The sequence below is a fragment of the Lithobates pipiens genome, unplaced genomic scaffold (genome assembly GCF_037356315.1).
Source record: "Lithobates pipiens isolate NorthernLeopardFrog02 unplaced genomic scaffold, aLitPip1_a1.2 Scaffold_16, whole genome shotgun sequence".
Lineage (NCBI taxonomy): Eukaryota > Metazoa > Chordata > Amphibia > Anura > Ranidae > Lithobates > Lithobates pipiens.
In genome coordinates, this window is record NW_027507748.1 from 245,157,100 (window position 1) to 245,172,860 (window position 15,761).

Sequence of the window (15,761 nt, forward strand, 5' to 3'; positions counted from 1 at the left end):
ATTCAGCGGCGACACCATCTGCCGGTCAGACGTCTTATTTGCGATTGCCCGACGCGATGGAACTCAACCTTCTATATGCTTGATAGGCTGCTCCAGCAGAAACGTGCAGTTAACGTCTACCTGTATGAACTCTGCGAAAGAAACGGTTCTGGGGAGCTGGGTTTTTTTTCACCGCGCCAGTGGCTGCTCATGCGCGACACATGCAGACTTCTGCGGCCATTTGAGGAGATCACCAAACTGGTCAGTCGCAGCCATGGCGCCATCAGTGACATGGTACCTTATGCCTTCTTTCTGGAGCGTGCATTGCGTCGTGTCATTGATCAGGCTGTGGAGGAGCAGGAGCGGGAAGATGAGGAAGTCGCAATGCTGGATGAATTCCCAGGGGGGGCTACTCTATCTGAGACAAGTCAACAACAGGAGTCTGATGAGGAGTCAGAGGAGGATGGTGCCGGGGCGGATGAGCAGGAGCAAGAAGAGCATGCTTTAAACCTTTCTGGGATCCCTGTTGTGCGAGGATGGGGAGAGGAGAATGAAGAGGACGACATTATCCTGGATGATGAGCAGGAGCCAGGCCACCACACCGCTTCCACTTTAGTGCAAATGGGGGCCTTCATGCTCCAGTGTTTTAATAGGGACCCCCGTATAAAAAGCATGAGGGTCAAGGACCAGTACTGGGTGGCAACGTACTTAGACCCCCGGTACAAACACAAAATGGCGGAAATGTTACCGCCGTCGCAGAGGGCTGTCAGAATGCAGCACTTCCAGGCCTTGCTTCGAGAAATGCTGCATTCTGCTTTTGCGTGCGCTGGCAGAGGAGCAATTCCCACTCCCAGAGAAGGATTTGCGGGTACCAATCCAACAGCGCCTGCAAGAAGAGGCCGGTTTGAAGATGTGTTGGTGACTTCGGATATGAGGTCATTCTTTCAGCCGACCCATCGACAGGTGTCATCCGGATCCAGCATCAGGGAACGCCTAGACCGTCAGGTGTCCGACTACATTGGGTTAACGGCCGATGTGGACGCTCTGAGGAGTGATGAACCCCTAGACTACTGGGTGGGCAGGCTTGACCTCTGGCCAGAGCTTGCCCAATTTGCAATCGAACTGTTGGCTTGCCCCTCATCCAGTGTCCTGTCCGAAAGGACGTTCAGCGCAGCAGGGGGGATTGTGACCGATAAGCGTACTCGCCTAGCTCACCACAGTGTTAACTACCTCACATTTCTAAAAATGAATGAGGCATGGATCTCGGAGGAATTCAACACATGTGATCAGTAGACCATGTATATGTCTATAAACAATTTTTGGAATCAAGCACACAGACCTTCTTAATTCATTTGGCTCACTTCCCTGACCCAAAAAAGCACACCGTACTATATGCCCCTACCCTCCTCTTTGAAGAGGTTGAGCGGTGTCATATTTCTACTGGGGCTGCTTATTATGAGGGGTTCCCACCATCCCTGTGCTGTGCTGACTTCCTCCTGGGTGTTCTTATTATGAGGGGCTCCCACCATCCCTGTGCTGTGCTGACTTCCTCCTGGGGGTTCTTATTATGAGGGGATCACACCATCCCTGTGCTGTGCTGACTTCCTCCTGGGGCTGCTTACGGTGCTGCTGTCAGCGCTGTATGTCACGGAGCTGCTGTCAGCGCTGTATGTCACGGAGCTGCTGTCAGCGCTGTATGTCACGGAGCTGCTGTCAGCGCTGTATGTCACGGAGCTGCTGTCAGCGCTGTATGTCACGGAGCTGCTGTCAGCGCTGTATGTCACGGAGCTGCTGTCAGCGCTGTATGTCACGGAGCTGCTGTCAGCGCTGTATGTCACGGAGCTGCTGTCAGCGCTGTATGTCACGGAGCTGCTGTCAGCGCTGTATGTCACGGAGCTGCTGTCAGCGCTGTATGTCACGGAGCTGCTGTCAGCGCTGTATGTCACGGTGCTGCTGTCAGCGCTGTATGTCACGGAGCTGCTGTCAGCGCTGTATGTCACGGAGCTGCTGTCAGTGCTGTATGTCACGGAGCTGCTGTCAGCGCTGTATGTCACGGAGCTGCTGTCAGCGCTGTATGTCACGGAGCTGCTGTCAGCGCTGTATGTCACGGTGCTGCTGTCAGCGCTGTATGTCACGGAGCTGCTGTCAGCGCTGTATGTCACGGAGCTGCTGTCAGCGCTGTATGTCACGGAGCTGCTGTCAGCGCTGTATGTCACGGAGCTGCTGTCAGCGCTGTATGTCACGGAGCTGCTGTCAGCGCTGTATGTCACGGTGCTGCTGTCAGCGCTGTATGTCACGGAGCTGCTGTCAGCGCTGTATGTCACGGAGCTGCTGTCAGTGCTGTATGTCACGGAGCTGCTGTCAGCGCTGTATGTCACGGAGCTGCTGTCAGCGCTGTATGTCACGGAGCTGCTGTCAGTGCTGTATGTCACGGAGCTGCTGTCAGCGCTGTATGTCACGGAGCTGCTGTCAGCGCTGTATGTCACGGAGCTGCTGTCAGCGCTGTATGTCACGGTGCTGCTGTCAGCGCTGTATGTCACGGAGCTGCTGTCAGCGCTGTATGTCACGGAGCTGCTGTCAGCGCTGTATGTCACGGAGCTGCTGTCAGCGCTGTATGTCACGGAGCTGCTGTCAGCGCTGTATGTCACGGAGCTGCTGTCAGCGCTGTATGTCACGGTGCTGATGTCAGTGCTCTGTATTACGGTGCTGCTGTCAGTGCTCTGTATCTCCTGCACCCTCTTGTTTGCCTACCCTGGTCCCTGACCTTCCCTCTCCTCCATTGCCTTCATTAGCTCCATAGTCCTGAATTGTCAGAACAATTTCCCAAATAAAAAAAAAATGCTTGTAGTTATCGATCCCAAATTCACCTCATACATGTATTATGCTATTGTCCAGGTGGTGGGACTACGTGCTACCCCCTAATAATTACCCCGTGGCCGCAAATTCGACCTAAAGGTTTGCGAAATTCGCCTCCCATTGAAGTCAATGGAGCCCGCGGCGAACGGTCGTTTTCGCGAACGTTTGTGTCCGTTCGCGTTTCGCGTTCGCGAAACGTCCCGTCGGAAGTTCGTCCATCACTACACCTCACCTATACGTACTCAGCCCTCCCCCCTCAATCCTGTATATAGGTCAGCCCCTCACACCTGTATATGTATGTATATATATACACTACCGTTCATTGAAATGTCCTTATTTTTGAAGAAAAAGCACTGTACTTTTCAATGAAGCTAACTTTAAACTAGTCCTAACTTTAAACAAATATACTCTATACATTGCTAATGTGGAAAAATGACTATTCTAACTGCAAATGTCTAGTTTTTTAGAGGCCCATTTCCAGCAACTATCACTCCAGTGTTCTAATGGTACAATGTGTTTGCTCATTGGCTCAGAAGGCTAATTGATGATTAGCAAACCCTTGTGCAATCATGTTCACACATCTAAAAACAGTCTAGCTCCTTCCAGAAGCTACAAAACTGACCTTCCTGTGAGCAGATTGAGTTTCTGGAGCATCACATTTGTGGGGTCAATTAAACGCTCAAAATGGCCAGAAAAAGAGAACTTTCATCTGAAACTCGACAGTCTATTCTTGTTCTTAGAAATGAAGGCTATTCCATGTGAGAAATTGCAAAGAAATTGAAGATTTCCTACAACGGTGTGTACTACTCCCTTCAGAGGACAGCACAAACAGGCTCTAACCAGAGTAGAAAAAGAAGTGGGAGGCCGCGTTGCACAACTAAGCAAGAAGATAAGCACATTAGAGTCTCTAGTTTGAGAAACAGACGCCTCACAGGTCCCCAACTGGCATCTTCATTAAATAAATGAATAAGGAAGGCTATCACTCCATTTTGCAACGCCATGCCATACCCAGTGGACAGCGCTTGATTGGAGCCAATTTCATCCTACAACAGGACAATGACCGTAAACACACCTCCAAATTGTGCAAGAACTATTTACAGCAGAAGCAGGCAGCTGGTATTCTATCGGTAATGGAGTGGCCAGCACAGTCACCAGATCTGAACCCCATTGAGCTGTTGTGGGAGCAGCTTGACCGTATGGTACGCCAGAAGTGCCCATCCAACCAATCCAACTTGTGGGAGCTGCTTCTAGAAGCGTGGGGTGCAATTTCTCCAGCTTACCTCAATAAATTAACAGCTAGAATGCCAAAGGTGTGCAATGCTGTAATTGCTGCAAAAGGAGGATTCTTTGACGAAAGCAAAGTTTGATGTAAAAACAATGTTATTTCAAATACAAATCATTTTTTCTAACCTTGTCAATGTCTTGACTCTATTTTCTATTCATTTCACAACGTATGGTGGTGAATAAGTGTGACTTTTCATGGAAAACACAAAATTGTTTGGGTGACCCCAAACTTTTGAACGGTAGTGTGTGTATATATATATATATATATATATATATATATCACCCCCCCAAACACACACCTGTATATATGTAACCCCCACACACACACACACCTGTATATATTATATATCAGCCCCTCTCATATACACGGTGCTGTGTTTTGGCCTGGGCCAAACAAGGGACCCCACACACCCACCAGGGACCAGGGACCCTGCATAACCACCAGGGACCCCACACAACCACCAGGGACCCCGCACAACCACCAGGGACCCCGCACAACCACCAGGAACCCTACACAACTACCCAGGACCTCGCACAGTCTCCAGGGACCCCGCACAACCACCCGGGACCCCGCACAACCACCAGGGACTTCACACAACCACCAGGGACTCTGCACAAACACCAGGGACCCCGCACAACCACCCGGGACCCCGCACAACCACCAGGGACTCCGCAAAGCCACCAGGGATCCCACACAACCACCAGGGACCCCACACAACCACCAGGGACCCCGAACAACCACCAGGGACCCCAAACAACTACCAGGGCCCCCACACAGCCACCAGGGCCCCCACACAGCCACCAGGGGCCCCGAATAGCCAATTTTATTCTTGCCTGGGTCAGCACAACATCAAAATACACCACTGCATACACATATCTCTACACACAAAAGGCTCTGGCCCTTTTCTGTACACCAGCAGCCCCCTCCCTTTCCTTCACAGCCCCTACTTGTAAATAAAAGGTATTCCTACCTAGTCCCAGGTCGTTTTCATAAAGTTGACATGTTGCTAAGAAGCACAGTACAGATCACACGAACAGTGAACATACACATAGTAATCAGAGGTGGCAGTAAAGAGCTTGATGTCGGAGCTCAGTGTCAGTGACACAAGAACAGTAGAAACTGGGAGATCATTTGCGTAATGCACCACATGGCTCCCCTCCACCCCTTACACTTGTGATGACAATACCCCCCTGATGGCGGCCCTGCTGGTGAGGCTGCATTGAAGGGCACTGGTGAGGCTGCAATAATGGGCACAAAGGTGAATTTGTAACAAGTCCTCTGGCGTGCATTCTATTCTTGAATTTTTTTATTTTTTTTATAAAAGTGTGTGTGTGTGTGTGTGTGTGTGTGTGTGTGTGTGTGTATATATATATATATATATATATATATATATATATATATATATATATATACGTTATATGGTTGCCCCCTTACTTTTGTCCCTGTCCTCCCATGTGCCCCCCCTAAATATGAAAGCTAGAGACGTCACTGTCCAAATGCCCAGATATGCAAAAATAAAGAGCTTTACTTGAAAAAGTGTGCCATTTTCTGTTTTACATTGGGAGTGCTGACAAAACTCCTGAGAAAACATGGCCAAAGGCACTGTGCTCCCAGGGTGCAGATCTGCTCATGCACAGAGTGATAGTGCTCCTCATTTTTCCACAGCCCCGTACCAACAGACTCCAGCTGTCAGATTCAAACTGCTAACTGAGAAAGCAGCTGTTGGACTCCAATATCTATATGTAAGGATTTCCCAATGTTACATTCCCAGATTAGGTATTCTGCACAAAAGGTTGAATAAAAACAATCTAGGACTGCTGTTTATACTGTTCTTTGAGAACAATAGATTTAGGTCATCATACTGAAGCAAATTAGTTTGGTTCTAAACAAGTAGCTCAGACTTTTTATTAACATGAATATACAGTCACCATATGCTATGTGAAGGCTCAGGTGCTTACAGTGGAGGCATTTTTCAATAATTCAACTGTTTTACTCCTAGATGGCCACAGCTGATGACAGACTCTTCTTGATATGACTAGATACAAAAGAAGCGACAATCTAGAGGAGCTTTCTGCTGTGCTCATATTAAGTGTGCTGTATACTAAAAGAAAATGCGCTGCATTGTGTTTACAAAGATATGTTGCAGTTTAAAGAAAGGCAAGATAAATATATTTTACCATATATATATATATATATATATATATATAGTTTGAAATACTTATTGTTATATAGTTACATAGTCTGGTTGAAAAAAAAAGACACATCTAGTCCATCTAGTTCAACCAATAAAAAGAAAAAAAAAAATCCTAAAAGCTTTTTTTAAGACTCAGACAATCCTATATACACAATCCTATACCCACACTTGAAGCATGAACCAATTTGCTCCAGAAAGGGAAAAAGTCCTTCCTGATCTCCCGAGATATTCCCTGAATCAACTTTAAATGTTAGTATCTAGTTATATTATGTGCATTTAGGAAAGAATCCAGACATTTTTAAAGCAATCTACTGAGCTGGCCAGAACCAGTTCTTGGAGTCTATTCCACATTTGTAAGGGTTTACAACCACTTTAACCATTTAATATCGTTATACACATGTGGCTTGCAATTTATGTAACTTTGCATAAACCAGGTTTAAATATACCTATGTATAACAGTTTAGTGCGTACAATAGACATCTGCTCTGACTAGTACAGTAGTTTTATGATTATGATTTTGCACCCATTTCACTGTTACACACACATGCTGTTCTGAACTTCTAATTACAGCAAAACTATTGCATAAATACTGCTGAAACTTTTCCTGCATCTGCTCAAGATGTTTACAAATCTTTCTAATACAGTTTAACATGGATTAGAAATGATTTAAAGTACATACCTGCAAAGAATTAAACAAACAACAGAAGATATGACCATTCATCGTTATGACTGAAGCAGTTTCACTTCAGTCACATGGCGTGTGGTCTTATATAGACTCTGCTCGTGTGTCTTCTCTGCCATCTACTGGTTGTTGATAGAGTAGCAGGATAGAAATTCCATTTTCTTTGCTTAGAAATAAAAAAAAATTAATATGGACTTTGGGGTGTATGTTTTGTCCTTTATGTGACCATATAAACCCCAGTCCATCACACTCTCCCCTCCTTCAATTAATGGCTCCCGACATTACACTCAATTGGTATCTGAACACTATTTAGTGATTTAAGCAACCCAAATAGGTACTTGTTGCCATCAAGGAGCTATGTTAACAACCTGTTATGTCATGAGGGTAGCTAGCATTGAGGAAAGTTGTACAGAGTGAATCTGACTTGGTTTGTATCTTGGCTAACCTAGTGTGTCATTATACAGAGGAGTCTCTCTAATTAGGCGATAGCCTCAGGCCTCGCAGTCACAGGGGCCTCGCACAGCCAGCTAGTGTACCTAATTATAGAGACGCTTCTTCCAGCAGCAGAGATACCCGCCATCACACAGTCTTGAGTCCTCTTACTCTACTACAGGCAGAGATACAGGCTGTGAGTGAAAGTTACTGTGTGATCGGAGCTCACATACATCTCCAGATCACAGATAGGGAGAGCCGCTCAGCAGAGTCAGCTATGACAAATCCCCCCTCCCCCTGCTGCCTGCACAGACAGACAGGAGAGGAGAGCTGCTTCTGCTCCTCCTCCTCCTCCTGCCCTCTCCTCCTGTGTCTGTGGGAAGATTCATAATGAAGCCCATGAAACAGAAAATGAAAAGTGGAGTCTGATCCATCCATCCATCCAGTCCCTCCTGCCTCACAGTGAGTACACTGATGTAAGGGATGACCTTCCTTCCCTTCTTCCTCCACCCCCCTTGTTTTCTATCTTTCCTTCCTTCTTTTTTTTTCTTTATTTCTTTCTTTCTTTCCATCTTTCCTTTCTTTTTTCTTTCTCTTTCTTTCTTCCTCTCTTTTTTCTTCTCTCTTTCTTTCTTTCTTTCCTTCCATCTTTCCTTTCTTTCTCTTTCTATCTTTCTTTTTTTCCTTCCACCTTTCCTTTCTTTCTTTCCTTCCATCTTTCATTTCTTTCTTACTTTCTCTTTCTTTCTTTCTTTCCTTCCATCTTTCCTTTCTTTCTTTCTTTCTTTCTTTCCTTCCACCTTTCCTTCCTTTCTTTCCTTCCACCTTTCCTTCCTTTCTTTCTTTCTTTCCTTCCACCGTTCCTTTCTTTCTTTCTTTCATTCAATCTTTCCTTTCTTTCTTTCTTTCCTCCCATCTTTCCTTTCTTTCTTTCATGATTTCTTTCCTTCCCATCTTTCTCTTTCTTTCCACTCCCCTTTCTTCATTTCCTTCTCTCTTTCTTTCCTTTCACCTTTCCTTTTTTCTTTCTTTCCTTTCATTTTTTCTTTTTTCTTTCTTTCCTTCCATATTTTCTTTCTTTCTTTCTTTCCTTTTTCCTTACATCTTTCCTTCCTTTCTTTATTTCTTTCCTTTCTTTCTTTCTTTCCTTACATCTTTTCTTTCTTTGTTTTTCTTTCTCTTTCCTTTCTTTTCTGTACTGTTCCCTCCTGCGCCCTGTACTGTCCACTCCCCTATACTGTACCCTCCTAATACAGTTCATTTTCATTCCTTGAATTATTTTTCCCATTAAGGGAGTGATTAGGGCCTCATGTCTAAGTTTTGCCTAAGGCCTCATGAAGTCTAGAGCTGCCTCTGGTGTCATATGTAAAGATCTCTTTAGGCTTAGCTTGTCTAGCAGATCTTCTGACAAGAGTTGAGTCTCCTCCATCAACAGCATTCTACATTTGCATATCTTGGTTCACAGGCAAGTCTTGATTTAATGGGGGTAATTCTGCAATGTCTAGTCCCACCAAGCCTGTAGCCCAGATTTGGTCGTCAACTACTGTTCCATCATTTTGTTCTTGTTCAAGTTTGGGTGTGGTAGTTGTAGGTTAGAACTCTTCAGCAGAAACTCCCCATGGGGGTTTCTGTACGTTTTGAGAGTTTTGTTGAGACACAACACAATCATGTTTTTCTGTAGTTTCTGGTATATAAGGATAATGCCATCTTTCTTCATCTGAACATTCCTCTTCCTGGTCTAGCACCATTCTGGTCTCCTTTCTGTTACTTGATTGTATTTGGTTCATCTGTACTTTTGGAATGTGTCCTTCAATTGGTACGTCATTTACTGGTAGTAAGAGATTTCTGTGCAGTACTCGAATATACTTTTTACCACTTTCAGGCTGAATTTTGTACACAGGCACTTTTATTTTCTTGTCATAGTACTTCCCTTTAGCTTTAGCAGATGAGGTTTGGCTATTCTCAGATCAGGGGCGGATCCAGAGGGGGCAATACCGCCAGCTGATGACAGCGCGGCCAGTTCCGCGGGTGCAATCGCGGCCGGTTCCACGGGTACCAGCGCGGCCAGTTCCGCGGGTGCCAGCGCAGCCGGTTCTGCGGGTGCCAGCGTGGCCGGTTCTGCGGGTGCCAGCGTGGCCGGTTCTGCGGGTGATTGCGCTGAGTGGACGGGTGAGGGGGGGGGGGGCAGCTGGGCGGCTTAGGAGGGCTGCTGGCCAATCAGGAAGCCAGCAGACAAGGGAGCAGGGAGATGACATCATCTCTCACTGCCCTGCATCCCTCCAGTTCCGCCCTCACTGTGCGGTAAGCTGTGTGCAGCAGAGAGATTACATCATCTCTCTGCTGCCTATCTTCACTCTGGACTCAACAAAAGAACACCTTAGCAGAAAAGTGACACAGTAGGTGACAATCCGCAATGTGTGGCAGACTACGTGGCAAATGGCAATCCGCAATGTGTGGCAGGCTACATGGCAAGTGACAATCCGCAATGTGTGGCAGATTACGTGGCAATCCGCAATGTGTGGCAGGCGACGTGGCAAGTGACAATCTGCAATGTGTGGCAGGCTACATGGCAAGTGACAATCCGCAATGTGTGGAAGGCGACATGGCAAGTGACTATCCGCAATGTGTGGCAGGCTACGTGGCAAGTGACAATCAGCAATGTGTGGCAGGTGACATGGCAAGTGACAATCCGCAATGTGTGGCAGGCTACGTGGCAATCCGCACCTGGTGGCAGGAGATGTGGCAAGTGACAATCCGCAGTGTGTGGCAGGTGACGTGGCAAGTGACAATCCGCAATGTGTGGCAGGCTACGTGGCAAGTGGCAATCCGCAATGTGTGGCAGGCAACGTGGCAAGTGACAATCCGCAATGTGTGGCAGGTGACGTGGCAATCCGTAATGTGTGGCAGGTGACGTGGCAAGTAACAATCCGCATTTGGTGACAAGTGACGTGGCAAGTAACAGTCCGCATTTGGTGACAAGTGACGTGGCAAGTGACACCCTCAGGGCTCCCACTGATTCTGCATTATGGTGAGTTGAACCATTTAATTTTATATTACAATGTATTAATAGAAATAATGCGCTTCAATCATCCTGACACCATAACAACCATGGTGCCGTAATGATTGAAGCGCCAATACCAGCCATTTCCCATATAAATTGCCCCCAAAAAAACATATTTTATAGCAGTGCCCCTCCCGAGACTGGACTCTGGATCCGCCCCTGTCTCAGATGCAATTTTGTAAGCTTCTTGCATTCTGGATGCCCATTTCTTAGTAAATGTTTGTCGACTGCAGTTGTATGACTTTTTCTATTCCTCTAAGGTGCGAAGCATCTGTAACAAAGTACAGTTCAGGCTCTCCACTGGGTTACCCTGTGGATAGTATGGGGTAGTTCTTGAATGAGAAATTCCTACCAATCGTTGCAATGTCTGAAACAGGTTGTTTTCAAATTCTCTTCCTTGGTCATGGTAGTGTTTCTCTGGATATCAAAATGTGGTATGAAATCTTGAAAGATCTTTTATGCCACCGTTTTTCCAGATTTGTTCTTAGCTGGATATGTTTGTGCAAAGCATGTGAAATGGTCTACTATAACAAGTATATACTCATATCCTCCTTTGCTTCTCTCCAAGTGAAGATAATCAATGGATACGAACTGGTAGAAATCTATCCCATAGGTGCCCTTTCTGTGATATTTGGACGCTTTTGTTTGATGCAGTTGCACTTCTTCAGCACATATTCATCAATGTCTCTTTTTTATAAATGGCCAGTAAAATTGTTCATGTGCTAGGTTGGTTACCTTGTCAGAGCCAATGTGACCCATGTCATCATGGAGATTACTTAAAACCAATGGTTTTCGCTTTTCTGGTAGAACTAGCTGTTTTCAGGTTCCAGAGTGTTGGTAGAGGATTCCTTCATCAACTCTGAGTTTGTTCCATTCATGTATCAAACGTCTTGTTTTACTGGTCATGCTCTCCTTTGTGGTTTGGAATCCAGTCGTTCTCCTTAAGCCAGACCACTTCTCTAATGTTGGTATCGTCTTGTTGTAATACTCTGATATTCTCCTGAGTTATTGGGCAGATTGTCTGTCCTTTCAGCAATTCCTCAGCCACAACACTTTCTGAGTGAAGAGTCAATGAAGCCATCAATAGTGCCTCTTCTTCGTCTACAGCTTTGCTCCCTTGCCACATACAGTAGGTGACTGCGATATTGTGTCAATCTCGTTGCTTTTATCGGCGAGATTGACACCCTGAGAGCCCCGTCGTGGGAGCCAGCACCGAGCTAGCTCTGTCAGTAAAATTCCATTCTCTTACTGATCAGTCAACTCCGGTCATGTTGATTAGAAGACAGATTTATTACAGATGTACCAGTACAAACGGGTAATGGACCCTTCCAGCAAGAAATTCCACAGCAAAATCCCACACATAAACCGGTAAGCAGTTACTTTATAGTAGTATTTGACAACCTGCCATTGGCTAAGGCACACTGGTGACTCATGGTGCATTGTCAGCTTTATTGCCAAATCCAGAGTGCCTTTACAAGGTTTCCTATTATGGTAACATCTGCTGGTTCTTTAAGTAGGCTTTGGTCAGGACTTAAGAAAGTTGCATAAACAATAAGCCAGCGCCCTTTTAGCTACAAAAAGTACATATAAGGAACAAGGCAAATGTCGATATCACCTGTAATTCTTTGCATATTTCTTATCATTCCCTCCTCTGATATCTATATTTGCTTTCTCAACAAGGAATACAACAACATCCACAAATGACTAAGATGGCTAAAACCATGGCGATAGAGATCAAACATGAGGTGACAAGTCCAGTCCATTTCCCAAACCAACCTTCAAGCCAATTTGTGAATGGATCATTAAAACCCAAGTTTTCTGCTAATTCATTCGATAAAGCTGTCAATGCTTCGAGGGCTCTAGTCACAGTTCCTCCAGGAGCTGTATTGTTAGGAATAAAGGTGCAACACATACTGCCAAACATTTTACAGACCCCTCCTCTTTCTGCTAGGATCATATCTAATGCCATCCTATTCTGCCATGCCATCAGAGAGGTAGGGGCTAATTACTCTGCTAATCCCTTAACTGCATCCCTGGTGTAGTTTACAAACCTTTGTTGGTTATAGTATATATAGTTAATCCAGTCAACATTCTTGTTCACTGTCACCCACTAAAGAAGAGACTCAAATCCAGCTGCCACTTGATTCCTAGCCTTAAACTCGCTCGGCAATCCACGCGGAACCCCAATCTCATCCATGTAGATCTGGGGGTCAAAAGACCCTGCAGGAGAGGTGTCCCTTCTGCTCCTCTGGTGACCCTTCTTCCAAGGTGACTCTGACAGTAAGCGCAGAGGCATTGCCATCTGTACCAGGGCACAATCCTCTCAGGAATTGGCTGGGATTCTCGCTCTGAGCCTCTTATCTCCGTATAACCACCAGACGTCCGCCCTCTGGGTGTCGTGCTCAAGCCAGTCATCACCCTCTCCCTTTACAATTTTGTTAATCCTCTCCATGCAGTAGTCATCCGGTAAAGACCCCAAATCTGTGCCACTCTCAAATCTGTGCCACTCTGTTCCACTCTCCCCGGAAGTGCAAAACAAGTAAAGTTGCCAGGGTATGCCATGACAGCTGAGGGTATCTGAGGTCTCTGAACCTGGGGAAACAACAAACGTAACATTTGACAGGAAGTGTTGGTGTCAGGTTTGTATGTTTTTTGATACAGCTTTAGCATACACCCTAAGCCATCTGGATCTGTATTATTATTTAAGGGAAAAGGCACTGTAGCTAGCTGGGGTCTGGCCCCTGCACAGACCAAGCAGTTCTCTTTTTTAAGGATATTAGCAGTATATATTAACCATTAAAGCCATTCATTCTTATCCGTATCCTGTTTATAATGTTATAGCTTCTTCCGCTATGAGATTGGTGAATCTCACTGTGGGTTCTAATACCTCTACTGTAAGTCGGTCCTCATTAGCTAATTCTTTCTTCTTGTTTGTCTCATTCTTTGGTTTGACTTCAAGGAAGAATTTTCCCAAAGGTTCAGTTCCTGATATCCAAGCTCCTATACGGTATAACCTCTGATCTTCTAGTTTGGGGTCCTTCAGGGAAATAAATAATATATTGCAATTCTTTGGCTCTGTACAGGGAGAGTGGGCCGCTTTAGTTATGGTTAATCTATTCTTTAAATCTCCTGCTGCTGGGATCTCATATCCCCAATCCTGGGCTGCAGTTGACCACATGACTGAATCCCAAGTAGTACACCCGGTAGTTCCAGCCAAGTAGCACACGTATTTGTCTGCCCAGGTCAGCTTACCTGCTTCTACCTTATCTCCACAATCTGTCATCTGGCAGAAATCCACCTGTATAGTACTGATGGTTCCCTCAACAAAGGTGAGGTTCAATGCTCTTCCTGTCTCTTCCCAATTGATTGGTTCCACTATCCTCCCGTGTCTCCTACCTCCCCGTATAGAGGCCTCTCCTAGAGTCACCAATGCTGCCACGAGGAACAAAATCCCTACCATTCTATCTGAAGTGAGGGGGGCCTAAATAGGGCCTTTTCTTCACCAAGGTTGAGACAAGCAGACCTTTTATCTGCCTCCCTTTGTAGTTGGACTTTCCCCCTTCAGTCTTTCTGTCCCTACTCTGCCTATGTTTACCTTTTTACAATGGGATTGGTGAATCCAGGTAGTCCTTTCAGCAATTCTTACTGCAGTGGGAGTAGTAAGGAGTACTTGATATGGCCCGTCCCACTTAGGGGAGTGCCAATGCTTCTTTCTGATCACCTTATTGAGGACCCAGTCTCCAATTTGTACTTTATCTTCTTCTATGGGCTCTCCGTCTGGAATGGAACACACTTGGTTAATTTATTTCAATTTTAATGATCTTGGTATGTATTCTGCTGAGGTTCTCTCAACTTCCTCTGTTTGGGTTCGATTTGGTAATAAAGGTATTTTATGAGGTCTACCATACATAATTTCAAATGGACTCAGCCCCTCTTTAGTGGGGATGATGTGCATGCTAAAAATAGCTAGTGGGAGACAGTACATCCAATTTTTTCCTGTCTCTGCCATAGCCTTTTTTTAGCTTGCTCTTTAGTATCACATTATGTCTTTCTACGAGCCCTGCTGACTGAGGGTTATATGCACAGTGATTCTTTACTACTATACCCATCACTTCTGTTAGGTGTTTTATGGTCTGATTTACAAAATGTGGACCATTATCACTATAAATCTTCTCTGGTATCCCAAATAGTGGAATGATATCTTTTAGTAAGGCTTTGGATACTGTTAAGGCATCAGCAGTTCCTGTGGGGAATATCTCTACCCATTTGGTCAATGCATAAATGATTACCAAACAATATTTCTTCCTTTCACATTTGTCTAATTCAATAAAATCCATGCAAATTTGTTGGAATGGATATTGAGGTGTGGGGAACTTCCCTTTCTGTGGTCTTATGCTTCTCTGAGCATTGTCTCTTGCGCATATAATGCATTGAGAACAAAAAGTTTTTGAGTAGTTTGTAAAGCCATAGGCTTCTACCACTTTATTTAGTATCTCACTCATCCCTCTGTTTGACACATGTGTTACTCCATGGGTCAAGAATGCTGCATACTTAAATAAAGACTTTGGCAGGACTGGTTTGTTCGCTGGAGAGATATATATGTCCTCCTGGAGGGTGCATCCTTTTGTGACCCAAAGTTGTTTTTCAGATGGGGTGCACAACTTTGCATATCCTTCAAAATTGTGTGATCTAATTGTATATCTTCCTTTTGTACTAAGATTTGTGTAAATTGATTAGCTGCTTGTTTAGCAGCTTTGTCTGCTTTTTTATTCCCCTTACATATTGGGTCTTTGCCTTTTGTATGGGACTGACATTTACATATCGCCAGCTCCATTGGAAGCTGGATAGCATCGAGTAATCCTAAAATGAAATCAGTATGTGAAATGGGTTTGCCCCCAGAAGTGACCATTCCCCTGTTTTTCCTATGCTGGGCAAATACATGCACTGTAGAAAATGCGTACTGGCTGTCTGTGTAGATGGTGGCCTTTTTCCCTTCAGCTAGGGTACATGCTCTTGTAAGAGCGATTAATTCTGCTACTTGTGCTGAGTAATGTCTAGGTAACATTTTATCTTCCAGTACCTCTGTTTGTGTGACGACTGCATATCCAGTAGCATTCGTGCCATCAGGATTCTTTCTGCTGGATCTGTCAACAAAAAGTGTCATGACAGAATGTGGTAATGGGGTGTCTTTAAGGTCACTCCTAGGTAATACCTTCTCAGCAATAACGGCCGTACAATCATGTTTTTCACCATCTGTTGGTATTGGCAGAAG